Source organism: Octopus sinensis, linkage group LG1 (assembly GCF_006345805.1).
Source record: "Octopus sinensis linkage group LG1, ASM634580v1, whole genome shotgun sequence".
Lineage (NCBI taxonomy): Eukaryota > Metazoa > Mollusca > Cephalopoda > Octopoda > Octopodidae > Octopus > Octopus sinensis.
In genome coordinates, this window is record NC_042997.1 from 47,373,640 (window position 1) to 47,396,139 (window position 22,500).

A 22,500-nucleotide genomic window follows, 5' to 3' on the forward strand; every position below is an offset into this window, starting at 1 on the left:
TTATCGTTGATCAGTGGAAATGGCTAGAGGAAGCAGTCCAGATGCCGGTCTAATCGATAATTTAATCAGTTGATTCAACTTGGGCTTTCCCTCTAGAAGAAAATATTCTTCAGAATTATGTCTAGGTTTCAGTGATCCGTGGATTACTCAGCGACTCAACAGATTAATTCGATGAATATATGCCAGGAAGCAGATCGAACAACTGGAATCTTATGTACGTGCGTACGCGCATAAATATGCATGCATGTCTGTATGTAAGCATGTATTGATAGATAGATAGATAGATAGATATAGATAGATAGATAGATAGATAGATATATATATATATAGATAGATATATATATATATATATATATAGATAGATAGATAGGTAGATCGCTCGATGGGTGGATGGATGGAGGGGTGGATATGTACATTCATGAATACAGTGATGGCCGTAGGCGATAGCTAAATCAGGTAGAAAACTCTTGAATTTATATACTGCCAGGCAGTTTTATTCAATGACAATTAACACACATGCTTTCGGTACATCTAGCTGTAAACGACGAATCTTCAAAATTCTATATGACAGCAATATATAATGTTATGTTTTGTAACGGGCTGTAGGCCAGTGTGCTTATTTGAATATTTGGAGCTCTATGCAGATCACGCAATTCTCATTTTGCAAAATAGAAATTAATGACTTTTATTGTCTTCTTTTTAACCCTGCTGTGTATTTACATTAATTTATTCTCCTCATTATCAAACTAAATATCCGTCTTATTCTCTCTGTCCTTACTCTCACGCTTTGTATGCATGTATTATGCATGTGAATTATTATCTATTATGATGTATGTATATATGTGTATATGTAGGTATGCATGCTTGTATGTATGTATGCATGTACTATTTATGTATGTATGGATGCATGTACGCATGTATGTATGTATGTATGTATGTATGTATGTATGTTATGTATGTATGTACTATTTATGTATGTATGGATGCATGTATGTATGTATGTATGTATGTATGTATGTATGTATGTATGTATGTATGTATGTATGTATGTATGTGTTTATGTGCCTGTATCTCTCTATGTATGTATGTATGTATGTATGTATGTATGTATCTATATGTGTATGTATGCTTCATTTTGATTCATTAGTTTACATTCTGAAAGGATATTGCTAATTTGTAATAAAGAAGCAAAAACTTCATTGTTCAAGTTTGAAGAACAACAACGGTAATTGTTACATATCGAACTTTAAGAAAGTCCACCATAATATTCCTGTTCCACTTACAAATTATAGCTGTAAATTCACGTGACACAGCCAAGTAATGGTTACTGGTATGAATGTAAATTTATAATCTGAGTAGAAGAGTTACAGGTTATGATAGTAGTTTGCTTTGAACATTCTCCTCGCTGATTCTGCTAGAGATTTTCCATAGGTTATGTCGGTAATTATTCTTCTATGTCTGGCGGTAATTGTTCTTCTATAAGGCGGCGAGCTGGCAGAAACGTTAGCACACCGGGCGAAATGCTTAGCGGTATTTCGTCTGCCACTACGTTCTGAGTTCAAATTCCGCCGAGGTCGACTTTGCCTTTCATCCTTTAGGGGTCGATTAAATAAGTACCAGTTACGCACTGGGGTCGATATAATCGACGTAATCCGTTTGTCTGTCCTTGTTTGTCTTCTCTGTATTTAGCTCCTTGTGGGTAGTAAAGGGAGAATAGAAAAGGAATGCGGCGAGCTGGCAGAAACGTTAGCACGCCGGGCGAAATACGTAGCCGTATTTCGTCTGCCGTTACGTTCTGAGTTCAAATTCCGCCGAGGTCGACTTTGCTTTTCATCTTTTCGGGGTTGATAAATTAAGTACCAGTTACGCACTGGGGTCGATATAATCGACTTAATCCGTTTGTCTGTCCTTGTTTGTCCTCTCTAGAAATAGGTAATTGTTCTTCTATGTATCCATATAGTTGTTTCAGGTCTGTTACATACCTTATGCTGATATGAATGTACGTATCGAATAGTAGATGTGTGATTTATATTTATCTCAGGACAGTCTTTTCTATTGATGACATTGTATAATTTTTTAACAATGTCGTGTGGGTAAGTCGTAACTTAAGTACATTTTTGGCAGCTGCAGCGTTGTGTTCTCCATAGAGACTTGATAGAATCGAGACTTGTGGTTACAGCTTGGGATTTTAAAGACTTCGCTAACTATGTATGTATGTACGTACGTATGTATGTACGTACGTATGTATGTATGTATGTATGCATGTATGTGTGAATGTGTGCGCGTGCGTTCATGTGTGTGTGTGTGATTGCATATATGTACGTATATTATATGTTTGTATATTTCATATATATTTCTATAGAATTCATTTTAAGAATTTTTTTCCTCCGTTGCAAATATTAAATCAGTAGCAAACCTCTTTTGCTTAGGTCGATGCAGATCTTGAGGATTATGTTGACGGGGATTGCTTGATAAGCGCATACATATAAACGTGCTATGTGCATGTATGTACATGCGTGTAAACTTGCAGTGGTGTGTGTTCATATCCTGATAGAACACAAGTGCGTAAGAGGTGTGCATTCAGGTGTATTTCATGCGTTTATCTGATTGTGCGCTTATGTTCGCCAAGGGAGTACAAATGGGGAATCCTTGAAAAGTTTAACAAATATTCACCGTTTCTAATCCATTTATCTGGAGACACTAAATCAGTCTGCTTCGTTCTTTCATAGAGAAACCAAGCAACTTCTAATTTTCTGTGAACATCTTACTGTTATGTAGCTCATTGCATCTATGATAATAGGAAGAATTAAGTTCTACTGCCTGGATACAAAAGTGTAAGTCTCACATTAGTTCTCAACAGATATTCACCTTTGCACCAATTTTGAAGCGGCAACTGATCTCTACAATGCTACGTAACATTTGGACTCTGCTCACCAAAACAATATCTGTTCTGTTGTGTTTACACCTGCTTACTGTTTTCATCGGAATACTCTACTTTAATATTTAAATTCTAAAGTGGAGATAATTTCTGGTTCGAGTGCGCCATTTGTACATTTGTACAGAAGTCGGGAAAATCCGCACTGCATATTGCATTGTTGATCGTCATGGCGATCAACTATCATGAGAAGGTAATAACTTGTAGATATTTTTGGACTTCCACATTGGTATGGCACAATCACAGCCGCAACGTGAATGTTTAAAGGCATCCTTACCTCTTTTGCTCATCATGTGTTTATGCACGTACAAGCATCCACACACACACACACACACACACAATTTAAGCTTTGTTTTCATCACTGAAGTAGAGGCCAACAGCAACACATATTTCCGTCAAGACAGGAGGCATAGAGGAAAAAAAGTGCGTACAGTAAAGCCGTAGAGCAGAACCTAACGCGTTAAAAGGTGGAATCAAACCGGGCGACATATTTACTACCTAACAACAGGAAACGCATTCCCTTAATGACGAGATTCCACATAGTTTTCGTCCGTCACAGTTTACTCCCTTGTCTTGACCAAGTGATGACAGGTGCATACAATAATCCACATTCAAGCTGAACCTAATACCAAATAGGTGCGAAGCGAACTCTATCAGTATTCTGCCATAAAATTATATATACTCAATTTCTGATTAAATCTATGCGCTATTCTCTCTCTCTCTCTCTCTCTCTCTTTCTCTGATCTCCATATATAATTGTACGAGTAGGGCGTATATATAATATATATATATATATATATATATATATATATATATATATATATATATATATATTATATATCACCATATATCACACGCTCATGTGGTTGCACCAGGTGATCCTGCTGTCTCCTTTCATCACCCACGAACTTCTCCACTGGACTCTTTACCTTTCTACCCTTTACGGATCCTCTTTTGGACTTTCTACACTCCGGCTGCACCTCTCCTGCCTATGGATTACTCTGGACTCTTCTGTTGATGAAAAATCGCTCCAATACACCACGACGTCTGAAGCCTTTGAACGTTTTGAACTTTACGTAAAACTATTATTATTATTATCATTATTATTATTATTATTATTATTATTATTATTATTATTATTATTAATATTATTATTATTATTATTATTATCATTATTATCATTGTTATTATTATTATTATTATTATTTTTATTATTATTATTATTATTGTTATTATTATTATTATTATTATTCTGATTATTATTACAATTATTATTATTATTATTATTATTATTATTATTTTTATTATTATTATTATTATTATTATTATTATTATTACAATTATTATTATTATTATTATTACAATTATTATTATTATTATTATTATTACAATTATTATTATTATACTTTCTAAACTTTCATGTACTTTCTCTTCTTTCCTTTTTTTGGTTTCTATATCCCCTACTTCTTAGCTCTCCTGTGTGACCATTCTGTCCGGGATTCGCCATGATAGATCACTAGCCACTACACACACTTTTTTCTCTCCTTGTTTCTTTCTGTGTTCCTTTCTGTGGAAGAGCGTAGGCTCGAAAGGTTAAAGACTTTTTCAATTCCCGAGCGTTATACTAATAAATCTGTTTGTTTCCTACACCACATGTCTTCGTCTTTTGTTTTGTTTTTTGCGAATTCTCCCTATATATATATATATATTCCTCTGTCTTCCCTTCTTGGGATCTTTCCTTCTCTTTGTTTCCGACGAAGAGCTCCGCTCGAAACGTTAAACCCTCCTTTCCTTCTTTCCTGAGCGTCAATAATACTTAATTGTTCCACGTCCTCGCGTTTTTTTTTTTTTTCTGTGTTTTCTTGTTTGGATTAACTATATATATATATATATATATATATATATATATATATATATATATATATAATATATATATATATATATATATATATATATATACATACACACAGACATATACACTTGCTAATACAAAAGAGGAGATGGTACTTAATAATACGTAGGTATGTGTGTTTGCGCGTGTCCGACAGTGTGTTTGCGCGCGTGCAAGTTTATTATTAAATTTTTATGCATAAATATTGTCTCTGAAAAATATTTCAGTAAAAGAAGGCAAGAAATATCTTTTTTCTTATGCTTTCTCATCAGACCTTTACAATTTGTTTCTTCTTCTTCTCACTTTCTCCCTATTAATGTATCTCTCCCTCTCAAACTTCTTCAATTTTTACAACCGTTCAGTCTGTATTGAATATCTGTTTCTTTTTCTTTCTTTCTTCCTTCCTCTCTGTTTCTCTGTCCCTTTCTCACTCTCTCTCTCTCTCTCTCTCTCTCTCGCTGTATTTTTCACTCTCAATCATTCGCTTCCATTCTTTTCTCTCGGTATATTTGTAACTATATTTCTTTAGCCAGTTGTACAGCTTCCAGTAAGTGTCATGAAAACTGTCAGAAATCAGGAAATGTGTGCGTAGACATAATAGTTTTAAGTCATCAGTTTCTGTCAGAACTTCTTGACAATCTGACTTTGAAAAGTTTTTTTTTTCCAATCGCTTTTTATACCCAACCCACATATCTGTCGCTATATCTCACCCAAAACCTTGAATTCTTCATCATTCTCCTTATCAACAAGCTTAATCGAAATTAACCATAACAAATAGAGCAACAACAGTTGCTGCAGCTGTGAAAGCGACAACAAACACCATCATTTTTGTCGTTGCTGTCAACATTGTCATTATATTGTTTCATACTACACTCTTCAATTTAGTTATTTTGGTATAAATCTTTTTCTCCTCCTCCTCCTTCTTCTTCTTCTTCTTCTTCTTCTTCTTCTCTTCTTCTTCTTCTTCTTCTTCTTCTTCTTCTTCTTCTTCTTTTCTTCTTCTCATTATTATTATTATTATTATTATTATTATTATTATTACTATTATTATTATTATTATTATTATTATTTTTATTTTTATCATTATTATTATTATTATTCTATGTTTGACTTTTTCTTTATATTTGTACAAGTTGGCTCCAAGTCTCACCCAGAGACCTCAAGAGAGGAAGTTCGTATTATTGTTATGCCTAGTGTGCCATATATTTGGTTGTTGTTTTTTTTTGTGTTGTACTAGTGAATCTCTAAAAAAAAATGTTTGTTTTAAACCTTGAGATTACATAGAAAGTATTTTGCGTAGGATATGAGCAGTTCCCATGAGCACTATCTTTTGAATTTCTGCCATTTTGGGGTTTCCTGGTATCTGAGTTAGGTAGCAATCAGCCCCTTTAGCTATAATTCCCAGGGCACCTATGACTACAGGTATTGTTTTAGTCTTCAGGTTCCACATTTTGCTGATTTCTATTTCAAGATCTTTATATTTGCTCAGTTTTTGGTAGGTCTTGACAGATACGTTTATATCGATTGGGACAGTCATATCAATGAGGAGGCACGTTCTTTGTTTGAAGTCTTTCAGTATGATGTCTGGCCTATTCGCATCTATCTTTCTGTCAGTTTGAATGGGGAAGTTCCAGAGGAGTGAGATGCGGTCATTTTCAAGCACTGTGGGTGGTTTGTGTTCCCACCAGTTTTTTTCATGGGGCAACTCCAGGTTTTTGCAGATTACCCAGTGAATATATTGTAAATATATATTGAATATATATTATTATTATTAATATTATTATTATTATTATTATTATTATTATTATTATTATTATTATTATATTATTGAGTGAGAGAGCAGTGCCTGCCATCAAAGTGACACTGGAGTAAAATATACGAAGCCCACTATACCCATCTTGACTACCCGTCTGATAAGGGTACTCTAGGCACATGCATCACAACCATATGTGCACGACATGGTGATCTCATATCAAGATAAACAGTGGATGACCTTTCAGGTGGGACCCAGTTAGAATTTTCTTTAGGTCAAGGTGCCCATCCCACTCAAAATGTCCCTGATTAAGAGTTGTTTGAGGATGTTGAACGAAACACCCATGTTTCCAAAGTGAATTATCCAAACCTCCAAGAATTCCTCTCAACACATGGCTATGATGCTCTCCCACAACTTCGCCAGCCACTAAGGGACATGATCAACTGTTTAAGGTCAAACTATTGACAAGCAAATATGTGGTATTGAACAGAATATTATTATTATTATTGTTGTTGTTGCTTTTGTTATTATTGTTATTATTATTATTCAGTAGTTTTATTTTTATAGCGTGCTTTCACTTCACTACCGAGCGCAGCTCTGTGTGCCTTGGGTATGTGCTGTGATTTGTTGTGATGCTCTGATGGTTATTGTATGGAAAGTGTTCTGCGTAGGATGTGTGCAGGGCCTAGTAGTGCAATTTTCTGTATGTTATATGTGTTTGTAAGTCCTGGTGTTTTTGTTATGTATTTGTCTGAATATTTTTTTATCATGCCTAATGCACCTACTATGATAGGAATTGTTTCTGTTTTCAGATTCCACATTTTAGTTATCTCTATTTCCAGGTCTTTGTATTTTGAGAGTTTCTCCATTTCTTTTAGAGACACGTTGTCATCAGCCGGTGTTGATACATCAATTAGAAAGCATTTATTATTATTATTATTATTATTATTATTATTATTATTATTATTATTATTATTTATTATTATTATATTATTATTATTATTATTTTCCTTTTATCTCAGGTTTTGTTGTAACTCCTGGACTCTTGCGTGCATAGCGACCTTGCTCCTTGCAGCCTACAGTACTATGCTATCTGTTCTTTTCAACTAATACTTTCCTGACAATTCTGGCATACCAAGGAGGCAAACCTTATATAATTGTTCTACTGGGCATTCTATTCTACTTTCCATTTAATATTATAATTAATATGTTACTTCTCAGAGCTCTTGGTCATACATGCTCTGTTTGATTCTGTGAGAGCGAACAGCAGCCTGTTGTCAGAGGTCTCACAAGGACTCTTTCGGCAAACTTCTAACCATATTATCTGGATGTTAACTTGTCGTGGAAGACACGTAACACCCAAACTCTAAAATACTAGCTGTCTCCAATAGAGCAGTTTTGGGGCCTTCTCTCCCCTCGTCAATTGCAATTTCTCACACGTATTTCTCGAATCTGGTTGCTAGTGATCCTAGTGCCCCTACAACTACTGGGATAACAGCTATTATTTTTATTATTATTATCATCATTATTATTATTATTATTATTATTATTATATTATTATTATTATTATTATTATTATTATTATTATTTTTATTATTGTTATCATTATTATTATTATTATTATTATTATTATTATTATCATTTATTATTATTATTATTATTATTATCATTATTATTATTATTATTATTATTATTATTATCATTATTATCATTATTATTATTATTATTATTATTATTATTATTATTATTATTATTCAGTAGTACTATTTTTATAAAGTGCTTTCACTTCACTACCGAGTGTAGCTCTGTGTGCCTTGGGTATGCGCTGTGGTTTGCTGTGATGCTCTTGTTGTTACTGTATTGAAAGTGCTTTGCGTTGGATGTGTGTATTGCTCATTAGTGTAATTTTATGTATGTTATATATATTTGTAAGTCCTGCTGTTTTTGTTATGTATTTATCTGAATATTTTTTCATCTTACCTAATGCAGCCACTATGATAGGAATTGTTTCTATCATAGATCCCACATTCTGGTTACCTCTATTTCCAGGTCTTTTGTATTTTGAAAGTTTCTCCATTTCTTTTAGAGAAACGTTGTCATATACTGGTATTGATACATCAATTAGAAAGCATTTTTTCTTCATGATCTCTGAAAACTATATCTGGTCTGTTGGCCTTAATTTCTCTGCGTGTATTGGCATATCGCAGAGTATGGTTGCTTTCTCGTTTTCTGTGACTTTTTCTGGTGTGTGCCTATACCATCTTTTTTTCTGTTGTTATTTCATAATGTTGGCATAGCCTCCAGTGCATGTAGGTCCCAGCTCTGTTGTGTCTGTGAATATATTCCTTTTTAGCCAGGACTGTGCAGGCAGAGATAATAAGATTTATTGTTTCTTGTTCATCTCCACATATTCTGCAGTTACTTGTCAATTTTTTTTTCCTATATGTTTTTTGGTAATTTATGGTGGGGAGACTTGTGCTGCAATTAAAAATCCTTCAGTCTCTACTTTGTGTCCTGAGCTTTTCAACCATTGCTGGAATTTTCTCTATTTCGTTTGCATTTAGTTTAGTCCAGTATTATTATTATTATTATTATTATTATTATATTATTATTATTATTATTATTATTGTTAGGTGAACTGGCAGAATCGTTAGCACGTCGGGCAAAATATTCGCAACATTTCGTCCATCTTAACGTTCCAAGTTCAAATTCTGGTGAGGTCGACTTCACCCTTCTGTAGTAATAGTATTACTATCAGTAGCAGCAGTTGTTTATTTTTTGCTTTTGTCGTAGAGGCCGGGCTGGTTGTGGCTTTGGCGGTGGTGATAGTAATGAATGTATTGTTTTGCAGATGTTTTTAATCTTGATGGCATTAGGCATTAACTTTGTGATGTTCGGTTTGCTGTTGAAGCTATTAATAATAAGGCGACCCTGACGTCATTGTGCTTCATTTATAATACATTAATATGGTTGAAGAAATGAATTGTTGGAAAGATAAATAAGTACTCAACATACACACACGCGATGATGAGAGAGGAAGAGATGGAACGAGAAAGAAAAGTTTATATAGATTAAGATAAATATACGAAAACTATATGTATAAAGGGGGAAAAGAGTGGAAGCTAGAGAGAAGAGGAGAAGAAGACATGATGAACAGAACTAGATGGGAAGGATATGTTTTCTAGATATGTCTATACATTCACTTCACACACATATATATATATATATATATATATATGTATGTATATATATATATATATATATATATATATATGTATATATGTGTATATATATATATATATATATATATATATATATATATATTATATATATATATATATATATACATATATATATACATATATATATATATATATAAATGCGGTGGAGTTATATGTGTATGTGCATACATATTCATTGACACACACATACACATTTACACACAGTAGTTGTGAAGATATAAATTCGCATGTGTCAGTCTATGTATGAGAGAATGAGAAAGAGAAGAGAAGTGGAGGAGGGAGAGGATGAAACCAAAAGGATGAAAGGATAAATGTAACAGTTTATCATTCAGAAAGATTAGTTTTGCCTGAGCCTAAAAAAGAAGCCTATTTTACGCTATAATATTTAATTTTACATGTTTGCATTATCTTTATGCTGTCGTACTTCCGAAGTTGGAGAGTGAATTTTAATGGTTGAATAGGAAGCAAATCGAATGTCATATGTCAAATTTAGACGGATCTAGTATAGTTTGACGTATCTTATAGAGGATTTGGTTGAATTTACGAAGATAGTTCTTTGATAAACGTCAATACTTTCATTATATTGACTTCACAACTACAAACATTAGTATCAATATTTGCAATGGCTGATCCTATTCGAGTTTCTGAATAGGAAATTAAGAAAGCAATAAGGAGGTAGAGTAGTTGCAAGAGTGAACTTGCTCGGCACTGGCATACATTCTAAACACCCAAAAGAACACACTCGATATTCTGATAACATGAATTCAGCAGAAACTAAAACAACACATGAGAAACAAAACTTCCACGAAGATAATAAATCAGAACGTTTACTCTGAAATAATGGTATTTTGGTTTAAATTGGAAACTTGATGCATAGAATATTGCATTCAGCAGAAACTTGAAACTATTGGCCGCCGAGGTCGACTTTGCCTTTCATCCTTTCGGGGTCGATTAAATAAGTACCAGTTACGCATTGGGGTCGATATAATCGACTTAATCCCTTAGTCTGTCCTTGTTTGTCTCCTCTGTGTTTAGCCCCTTGTGGGCAGTAAAGAAATTAGAAACTTGAAACTATTGGTTTCAAATGGAACAAGACCATTCATTCCGGAGGAGGATGTAAAGACTCCCAGTGCTCATATGGTACTCATTTTATCGACCCAGGAAGGATGATATGTAAAGTCGACCGTGGCGAAATTTGAACTCTGAACATAAAGATAGACGTAATGCCGTTAAGTGTGTTACCAGGCGCGCTTCCTATTTTGCCAGCTCGCCGCCTACAGCATGGAAATATTAGAAAATCTCCTGATGCTCTCACACTCGTGATTTATTCGTCTATGATATTATAATAAATGATGACACGCTATTGAATTAAACAATATAACTATTTTAAGATATTCACATTCATTGCATTACATTACAATACCAACACAACGCTATCCTCAGCAAATGAAAAGTTTTAAAACGAACGCTAAACCATTATCAAGCATTTTAAAATTTAATATATATATATATTCGACACCACAATGCGTTAAAATTATGAATTCTTTTTCAATTTAATTTGAAGTTATTTGCCTCAGAGGACAAACATAACTTATGCGTGTATGTATATGCGTGTTTGTGTAAACAACCAAAATATAACACGTTTGATAAATTTGATAAATTCAATTTTTATTTTCGTACACTCAACAGATCGAGGCTAAGTCTATCTTAATGCTAATTGCAGTTAGTGAATTTAATGGAACAATGACGAACTGTATCTTCGCACGAAAACGATATATATATATATATGTATTTATATATATATATATATATATATATATATCTGTGTGTGTGTGTATTTGGTGAGAGAGAGAGAGAGAGAAAGAAACATTTATTGTGATATTATATAACAATTTTGGAACTGTTAAAACATTCAAGACATATGAAATACTTTACTATCAAACAACATTCAAATAACGGGAATAAATTAATGAGTAATATATGACTTTGTTTACAATTATCAATACGTATATTAGTAAGTATGTAGAGACTTACTGTGAATATTATGCCTTAACTATGTGGGTCGAATTTGAACCTACACTCCTAGTTGTATGTATTTCCTTCGCATTACTTTTCGGTTAACGTACAATGACGATATTGTATAATTAACTAGCAGTATCGCCCGGCCTTGCTCGGGTTTGTAAGGGAAATAACTATAAAGCATTTTTAGAGAGTTATAGCCAAAAAACAGCAAAAAATGCATTAAAAATGGAAAAAAAATTATGGTAAATTTTTTTTTAAATCGTTGACTCATCGTAGACATTTTTAGAGAGTTACTTCCCTTTATTTAAAAAATATGCTTTAAAATGGAAAAAATTATGGTAAATTATTTTTAAAATCGTAGACTCATCGTAGACGCGCGCTAATACCCAGAAGGGCTCGATATGAATCACGACTATAAGATACCCGGACACTCACACAACTTCACTTTTATATATATAGATGTCATGTGTGTTCAGATTTCAATTATATATTCTATTGTGCTCAATAGAACTAGTAACCATTGAATAACTTTGAGCAAGAAATTTCAAGCCACTGATTCCATTTATTACTTTTGTATGCAGGATTGATGCACAGTTATAGATTTGACTAGATTATTTGATTCGAGATATTAAACAAATTAATAACATTTTAATGTTCAAAAACGTTTACCTTCCAGCTGATTCATTCTTCAGCTATCACCCTAAGAAACAGTAGTGAAAGTGATCTTCAGGCTCTTGACACTAGACGTCGGTTTACTGAAAGTATTTGGAACTATTAGTCATACTATTATCCTTGCATAAGTCAGTAAAGTATTGCTGATTTAAAAAAAATTTCATTAGATATTTCAGATGATCCTGTTCTCAGTTCCTCTATTTTCAGCCTTTTATTTCCGTGAGAAGTCTATTAATTTCTGTACTCCTACTGCTCTCCCCCCTCTCTCTCTCTTTCTCTCGCTCCCTCTCTCCCTATCTGTCTGTCTCTCTCTCTCTCAAGCACATCATGGCTTCTAAATTTGGATGAAATGAAGGAAAAGGCAGTCCGTCGCATAAAATGCAATATTCATTTCTACTCTAGTCACAAGGCCTGAAGTTTTGGGGAAGGGTGTGAGTCGATTAGATCGACCTCAGTACACAACTGGTATTTAATTTATCAACTCCGAAGGGGTCAAAAGCAAAGACGACCTTTAAAGACAATTTAAAAACAGAACTTAAAGACAGACGAAATATCTATTTCTTTATTACCCACAAGGGGCTAAATATTAGCGGGGACAAACAAAGACAGACATAGGTATTAAGTCGATTATATCGACCCCAGTGCGTTGGTACTTAATTTATAGACCCCGAACGGATGAAAGGCAAAGTCGACCTCGGCGGAATTTGAACTCACAATGTAACGACAGACGAAATACCGCGAAGCATTTCACCCGGCGCGCTAACGTTTCTGCTAGCTCACCGCCTTATAAAATACCATTATTGTCACATTAATTAAGGCGCTGAGCGTTATTGAGCCGGACCAAAAACTTAACGGCATTTTTTCCGACTTAACGTTCTGAGTTCAAATTCCACCGCGGATGACTTTGTGCCAACATTTGAAATATTGTCACATTAATTGTTTCTATGTTCTGTGTTGAAATCATTCAAAATGGTCTCAGTTTTCCATTTCGACTAAAATAAATAATTATTCATGCGAAATAGTTCTTATTTCTTTCGTGTATACTTTATGGCTGAGAAATATCAGAAGCGAGTATCTAATGACTTGATCGGTTATTTATATATCCCAATCGGAAAGAAAGGAAGAGTTAAACATAATCTAGGCGCTCTTTAATGTAATAAAATATTAAAATAGATATGCTATACTTAAAATATACAAGAATATTAAAAATGTTTTCTCTTGTCAAATATATCAATTGTTCCTAAAATTAAAATATTTAATCTTATGCAGAGAAAAATAATCATTTAAAATATTAAGTGAGATACAACTGTGTATATTTGGGATAAATCATATAGTGCAGAACTTATGTGAGACAAATTTTCCGAATAAAAATTTTTCAGGCACCACACCGATAATTGCTAAATACTTCCCCAATGTATACTGTACTTCTTTAACCTAGAATACAGCTGTATACCTGTCATTCTCTTCAGCTCAGTGACTCAAACATGAATGATTAAAGTACTGACTGAACTATTTATTATTTACCTTCTAGAGTCACCTCTTTCTCTCCTTAAACTATTAAATAACTAACACAATGTATAGCCTAACATAGAATAGGCATTGGTTACACTTATACATATATTTGTCTATATTTTATTTCGTTAGCTGGTAAATTTATAGAACGTCATACGAAACGACTTTCAAATGAAAAGTAACGCCCCTACATTGTTATGAGTTCGAAGAATTATGTCAGAAATAATAAAGTATCATAAAAGAACTAAGGCACTGAGCTAGCTGAGTCACAAGCTAAATGGCACTTCTTCCATATTTACGTTCTGACTTCAAATTCTGCCGAGGTCGACTCTGCCTTTCACCTCTTCGGAGATCGATTAAATAAATACCAGTTGAGTACCATGCGACAGAACCCTGTTAACATAGAGCTATTAGTGGCAATAGAGGCGCAATGGCCCAGTGGTTAGGGCAGCGGACTCGCGGTCATAGGATCGCGGTTTCGATTCCCAGACCGGGCGTTGTGAGTGTTTATTGAGCGAAAACACCTAAAGCTCCACGAGGCTCCGGCAGGGGATGGTGGTGATCCCTGCTGTACTCTTTCACCACAACTTTCTCTCACTCTTACTTCCTGTTTCTGTTGTACCTGTATCTCAAAGGGCCGGCCTTGTCACTCTCTGTGTCACGCTGAATATCCCCGAGAACTACGTTAAGGGTACACGTGTCTGTGGAGTGATCAGCCACTTACACGTTAATTTCACGAGCAGGCTGTTCCGTTGATTCGGATAAACCGGAACCCTCGTCGTCGTAACCGACGGAGTGCTTCCATTAGTGGCAATAAATCATTTCTTTGTAAGGAAAATTCATTGATTGAAGGCTAAAAAGGTGTAACTCGAAACAACTTTAATTGAGGTATACCTGCATTTTCTTACAACTCTGCTGCTTTCTGTCTGACTATATTATATCTTATTTTCTTAATTTCACAAAAATGATGGAACAACCCATTGGCATGTATTGACGCCCTGCTCAAATCCCTCCGAGATTAGTAGCAGTCTTTCATCTTACCATGGTACATGAAGTCAATAACACCAAACTATAGGGCCAAATTAAACCATTCACACATCTTAACCATACGTTAGATATTATATTGTATCATAATAAGACGTATATGAACAGAAAAACATAGTTTAAAATTTATTATAAGGTAGTACATATATATTCGAGTAGTACATATATATATATATATATATATATATATAAGGAAGAACATATATATATATATATATATATATAGATGAAACCATAGCGACTCAAGAAGGGATTTTTTCTTTGTGTTAATTGTCCTGTACTCTATTTTTTGTTGTTTAAAAAATGTCCAGTTCCTTTGGTTTGTGTCTATGTTTTCGTTTCTCATTGTGGTCGACGTCTTTTTGGTGTCTTGTACTCATATATGCGTGTATATGTACATGTTGAGGTAGGTACGTACATATATGTTTATATATATGCATATGTTTTATTTATTAATATATATATATATATATATATATATATTAGTGTATGCACGCGTGTGCTGCTGTGTGCGTATGGAAATGTACAAGTGAATTCTCTTCCCCACAGTGATTTCTTGTATTATGCTTAAATGTGAACTTGTCCGACTCTAAACTTTTATTGTGCTGTTAAATTGATAACTGGGGAATGAATTTAAGATAAAAGAAATCCCTTCGTGTAGCTTCTTCCCTATCAGTTTTGACTACAGACGATTACAGAATGATATCTGACTCAGGAGAGGTTATATCATGATGAAATAGCGATAAGCTAACAAGCATTGTTATTTATTTAACGTTGTATTATCCATCATTTGTTCATACTTTTATTACCGAGTTTACTTTTGATTATTATCCGCTTTCTTATAATATTCTACATCACACATGTTGTTTGCACACATATAGATTGAGTTACGCACGCTTGCTCAAACACAGACATAATACGTTATGTGTGTGTGCGTATATATATATATATATATATATATATATAATATGTATGTATATATATATATATGTGTGTTGTGTGTGTGGTGTGTATGTATATATATATATATATATATATTATATATATATATATATATATATATATTTTTATATATATTATGAGGTATTATATGTGTGTGTGTGTGTGTGTGTGTGTATGTATGTATATATGATATATGTATGTATGTATATTCACAGACTGGTAGAGGTGGTGTTGAATGCGTTTATGCGTATGCGCGACTATGTGTGTGATTCAATAAAGCGAAAATGATAACTGTATTTTCATAAGTTCCATACTTATTTTCCTAAACTCAAAATAGATTTATTTTGCCTCGGAATGTTGTTTACATATGCTGTTGTTAGATCAGGTAATGTGGGTGGTCGAGGAACGATTTCAGGATTTCCGACTGGTAGCTAAGGAAAGAAAAAAAAAGGGAAACCAAGCTCATTCAAGAGAGAAATTAACTGGAGATGAAACATGTTCTCTACCATGATTCACTATAGCCTATGGATAAGGTGACGAATATTTCTTTTATTCAGATGATAAGAATGTATATCATACAATTTGCTTTTTTGCAGTTGCTTTATAACTAGGTTTTATAGATTATGCTTTAGCAGCTATCGTTATTAGAGTGGAGAAAGTTAAAAGATATCAGTGAGCCGCGAAAGCAATACGGTTTCAATTATAGCCTGCATACACTTCCTTTTAAGAAACTTATGAATGCCACAAGATTTGATACTTTTGCGTATTTTACTGATGAAAGAGTTTTATTAGTTCTAGTGTGTTGTGTCTTGTAATTCATCAAACATAAGCACACGTATATATGATATATATATATATATATATATATATATATATATATATATATATATATATATATATAATATATATATCATGTTAATTTGTCAATGTTTTTTATGTAAATAAATTACTTATGATCAACGCAACTAAAGTACATTATGCTGGTGACAAGGTGTGTAAACAACAATCTGTTGTAGCCAGGGTCTTCTTTCTATTACCCACGTTTGCCAAATAGTAAATAAATATAATACCTATGCACAAACTTGATAATAATAAATAGTAGATCTGTAGGCGATATGTTAGTTGCAATGGACACATAGGAAGACGTCACGAAATTGAAGAAAAACATAGAGAACAACTCACTTATGACATTTCGCATGCTAAACTACTAAGGCGAAACATTTCTAGATATAAACACTCAGATTAAAAACCAATCGATACATGACGCCAGTATCGATACATGAAGCCAGTAATGCATATACGAATACGTACACCTACACACAGACAGTAGATACGCAAATAATTACTGAAATTTCAGTGGTAAAATTACTAGTTAAGGGAGAATTTATAAATGAAGAACGAGATAAAGCCATCCACAGGATAAAACAAACGCTAATTAGCAACGTATATTGAGGCTACTAGACCAAGCTACTAATGAGTATAGACTGAGATAAAAGACGAGAAATACTTTAAACAGTACCCCTATTAAAAATACACGTATTACACACAATGTGTGTTATATGAATAAAGCGCATGCCAGGAATAGAAGAAGGAAACAATAAAAAAAATCTCTCATAAACCCGAAGAGAAAACGCGTCACGCTAACCCATAATGTAAGGCTAATAACACATTGCAAAAACAATAAAATCTAAAGCCTCCTTATCAACAACACGTCAGCAGCTTGTATACTCGGGAATAAGCTACAAATGATCACTGTATGATACAAATTTGCCAGTAAAAATAAAAATTACTAACTTCAAGATACTAGTTGTTACTTTTACCAGACATCATAATCATCTAGGTATGATGCAGAAAGACAATGAAGTTTATTACATACATGCATACATACATACATACATACATACATACATACATACATACATACATACATACATACATACATACAAACAGGCAGACATACGTACTTTGTGGCTGCCAACTAGCAGACGTGTATGTTAAATTATATTATCGTAGATATTTAAGAAAATGCCAGTCAATAATTTCCGTACTGAAATTGAAAGTCAATAAAAGCTTGCGCAGCATCACAAAATACTCTTACCTACAGAGCTAAGTAGTCCAGAAACAAGCAAGGACAAGATTTCCGGCTTCGCAATGGGGTGGGTATTATTTATAGGTATCTTATTCCCAGCTGTTGGATGGCCGTCGACTCAACTGCATTCATCCATTCTATGACAGCATTTTTGTTTCATCCAGGATGGTGTCCAACGAACATCAATCTCTTCACCAAGCATATGTACAATACACACATCTAGGTTCTTCAGAAAAAAAACCCAGCTAACACAACCCATTGAATGCAATTTGTAAAATGAGCAGCAAAAATATGGAAGAAATTTCTGAAGTTCCAGACGTGATATTGCTTTTCTTATCTACAATCCGACGATAAAACTTTGTACTTTCGTTAGAAACCTGCTCCTTCCTTAAAGGAAGACTTCAAATAATTTAAAATGGAAGAGAACATACATAACATACGCACTCACACAACACACACACTCACACGTGTGTGTGTGTGTGTGTGTGTACATACGGAAAGAGAGGGACAGGAGAGAAAAGAGAGAGAGAGAGGATGGGAGAGATAGAAATATATTCCGAGAAACGACGAGAGAACAAATGAGTTCGAGTGAAATATTTGAAAACTAAATGAAGGAAATGATTTAGGTTATGTCGTTTAATACGTGTGCGTTGCCGTTCTAAAATATAGATTAGAGGTTGTTATATTAGAAGTGTTGACACTAATCAATTCCATTAATGTGACAGTTCCCTGTCAACGCAGAGATAATCGTGACATTAATTCATTGTTTGTTAGTGTAATTCAGTAAGAGCTATTTCTTTACTACTTCACCGCCTTCTGTCTGTCTTACAGATGTTCTGCTAATTTGTTGTAACATTTATGATTATATCTTTGGACTTCCAACCATTCTATCACATATCCATTACTTTTGCATTTGCTATTTCTTTCATTAGTTCTCCTTTTCTCTTCGTATTTTTTTCTCTCGTTCTCCGTTCGTACGTTTCCTCTCTTTTCCCGTTTCACTTACTATTCCCCTTTAATTCAGTACAGAACACCAAAAATTTGTGAACGGTGGTGAATTGTCTCGTTAATTGAATATAGTATATTACATTTATACATTTAATTGTCATGACTTCTACAAAAGATATAAACCGTAGAAAGTCTCAATTTTACCAAAAGCATAAAGCTGAAACTAAATGACTTAAAGTATGTAGTTTATATGTTGTGAACCATCACCAAAGCTCTTTATACGCACGCATATTTATTACGGAACAGATGATGGTAGCCTTGTGAGGCTAACGTTATGATCAGATTTTGTTGGAGAATCGTATGCTTGCAATAATGGTTTAGTTGGGCACCTCCTTGGATGTGTCTGGATGAAAGAGTGATGTATAGGGAAGAGGGTGTGAGTGAGTAAATAGGTATGTCACATGCTGTGGTTGAATTTGATAAATGGGTATTGCAGAATGTTCTGCCTAGATATCAATCTGCCTAGTTATCAATCTGCCAAGTTATCAATCTGCCTAGTTATCAATGACATTTGATACTATGATTAACGGTGTTAATTAGTTTGGTCAACTTAAGCTGAGAAGCGAGTTTAGTAAGTGATAAAAACGTAAAGAAGACTGTTTCAATTCCCGATAAAGTACTGAGATTTACGGAGCTGGAAAGAAATTGTAGAAAGCCCGAAACTAAACTGAACGTATGCATGCATGTTTATTGGAACATTGATTAGCTAAAGAGCAAAACGCAGGAACTGCTGAATACCCTGAGAAAATATAACCCTTCATGCAAGTAACGAGTTGTGTAAATCAACAAGGAGAGAAACGTAATTTCACCCCCCGCCCCCACAAAGAAATAAATGAAATGCTGGAATATATAAATCAATTACAATTTGGGCTCCATATGAACTTGAAAAGGTGGTCAGCAGACGGTTGAAGTGTGTTATATACGTGTTAGTACGAGGTCGACGTAAAATATTTTGCGCGAAAAAAGAATCAACAGAACGAAATTCAAAAAATCATCTGTTGTCCCCTAAATGCATTTGGAAGTCTACAGGTGAGTACTACAAACATACATATAAAAATACACACACATACATATATATAAATATATCTATATATATATTTATATATGCACACACATACATACACACCCACACATACACACACACACACACACATACACACACACATATTGATTCCTAATTTTGGCCAACAATTTCGGGGAGGGGATAAGTCGATTAAGTTGACCCCACTGTTCGACTGGTACTCATTTTATCGACCCCGAAAGGGATGAAAGGCAAGTTCGATCTCGGCGGTATTTGAACTCAGAACAGAAAAGACAGACGAAATGCCGCTAGCATTTTGCCTAGGGTTCTAACGATTCTCCATACATATATATACACACACACACGTACTAACACACACATCAACATCCATTTAATGTATTTCTGCTGTGGTGGACTCCTCCAGACGAGAAGTGGGCTGGTTCACTACGTATAAATAGTAGATTGACACTGACAGTAACGTCGTTCTGCGAAAGTACGTTGTTCGGCGAAAGTACGTCGTTCATACCTACAGTACACGACTTTCCATCCAAATTGTCCATCTCTCCACTCTTCAATACTCACTTTCTGTTTAGTTATCTATTTGCCAGATGGTGCTGTTAAGTCAGACATGGCCTGGGCCAATACTGGCCAAAATCTTTCTAAGTTATTCTAAGTTATATAAAAGTTTCAAATAAATATTTTTCCCTCAGTCATATTCAAATCTCTCCCTTCTTTTCTCTTGTCCTTCCTTTCTTCTCCTCTTCATTTAAACTCTCGCACACAAGTCCCGTTCTTAGTTTTACACCATTTTTTTTTTTTTTACTTTTGCGAAATTCTCTTTTGCCAAGATAGTTAAGCCATTCTTGTGGCTCGTTAGATTGTGAGAGAAGAACCCTAAGCTTTCTGATAGCTGTAGTGGTAGTCTATTATGCAAATGTGGCGTAATTGCATGATAACATGTAATCATATGAATTTTACGTGGGTTGATTATATTAATCAATGCAAAAACGCATTATACACGCACGCACACAAAAAACACGTGCAAACACAAATATATGTATACATACAAGCATATATATATATATAGATATAGACGTGCGTTATAGATATGTATGCAAATATATGTATGTATATATAATTATATATCAAGATATGTATGTAGACGCATACACAAACATAAATGCACACACATACACAAACACACGCACGCACACGCACACACACACACACGCACGCAGATTGTAGCATGGAAATTATAACTCATACATAATTGTAGAATTGTTACAAAGGGTTAGTTTGAGTAAACGGTATCATATGCACATAAGGGGTAAAATATTGTGTCTTACAGCTGTTTCTAGAAGAGTTGTGCTTATGGTGCATATTTCAGCGAACAATATGCCTATTACATTACGACATAGTTTGCAAGTTTATCTATAGTCAATATACTTATATATGTATGTGCGTATATGCATGCATGCATACATGCATGCGTACATACATACAAACATACGTACATACATACATACATACAAACTTACATAAATACATATATATATATATATACACATGCTCGAAATACGGATTAGAAAAACAACTGATGAAGGGTCGTTTTTTTATGTTGCTTGTATTGTTTTCCATTTGTTTCTTTCTTCTTTCGGTCTTCACAAAAAATGTTCGTATTTCATGTTGTTTACGCTCTGTGACGTCCTGTGCCTATATATGCATATGCATATATATGTATATATAAGTATATATTATATATATGTATGTATATATACATATATTTTATTTATATATATATTTATATATATTATGTTATATATTATACATAGGTATGTATATATTATATATGTATATATACATATATATAATATATATATATATTATATATATATATATATATATATATTTAGATATATATATATATATATATATATATATATATATATATATAATATATATATACCAATATATATAGATATATATATAGACGTAGCTTCTACGGACTAGAAACTGTTTCATTCAAGAGAAATCTTCAGGAAGCTAGTAACAAGAATTGTATTGGCATTATACATTTAGGCAGGTTTAAAGGGGTGTTGGTGGGGGACTTTTTGGGGGTAGGCATAGCGAAAAAATCATATTGGCGGAGGGTCAAGGAGTCAGTGTTAAATTCTAATTAACCTGACCCTTACCACTCCCCCAAGTATGATTTTTGCGCTATGCATACCCCAAAAAGTCCCCCACCAACACCCTTTAAACCTGCCTAAATGTATAAATGCCAATACAATTCTTGTTAACTAGCTTCTGAAGATTTCTCTGAATGAAACAGTTCTAGTCCTGTAAAGCGCCTTCTATATAATAAATTAATT

At 33.7% G+C, this 22,500-nt stretch overlaps 1 protein-coding gene across 3 annotated transcripts in view; it reads right to left on the bottom strand.

Annotated features, from left to right (window-relative positions):
* The window catches only part of LOC115213528, a 498,605-nt gene that overhangs the window by 162,204 nt on the left and 313,901 nt on the right, over positions 1-22,500 (bottom strand). The gene's annotated exons all lie outside the window — the stretch shown is intronic.